The following is a 463-nucleotide window of genomic DNA, read 5'->3' as shown; positions in this document are numbered from 1 at the left end:
TTTGACTGTGTGGATCACAATAAACTGTGGAAAATTCTGAAAGAGATGGGAATACCAGACCACCTGACCTGCTTCTTGAGAAATCTATATGCAGCTCAGGAAGCAACAGTTAGAACTGGACATGGAACGACAGACTGGTTCCAAATAGGAAAAGGAGTACGTCATGGCTGTATATTGTCACCCTGCTTCTTTAACTTCTATGCAGAGTACATCATGAGCTGAAGAAGCACAAGCTGGAATCAAGATTGCTGGGAGAAATATCAATAACCTCAGATATGCAGATGACACCACCCTTATGGCAGAAAGTGAAGAGGAACTCAAAAGCCTCTTGATGAAAGTGAAAGTGGAGAGTGACAAAGTTGGCTTAAAGCTCAACATTCAGAAAACTAAGATCATGACATCTGGTCCCATCACTTCATGGGAAATAGATGGGGAAACAGTAGAAACAGTGTCAGACTTTATT

The sequence above is a fragment of the Bison bison genome, unplaced genomic scaffold (genome assembly GCF_000754665.1).
Source record: "Bison bison bison isolate TAMUID 2011002044 unplaced genomic scaffold, Bison_UMD1.0 scf7180017864367, whole genome shotgun sequence".
Taxonomy (NCBI): Eukaryota; Metazoa; Chordata; class Mammalia; order Artiodactyla; family Bovidae; genus Bison; species Bison bison.
Note: the sequence above shows the minus strand (reverse complement) of the source record.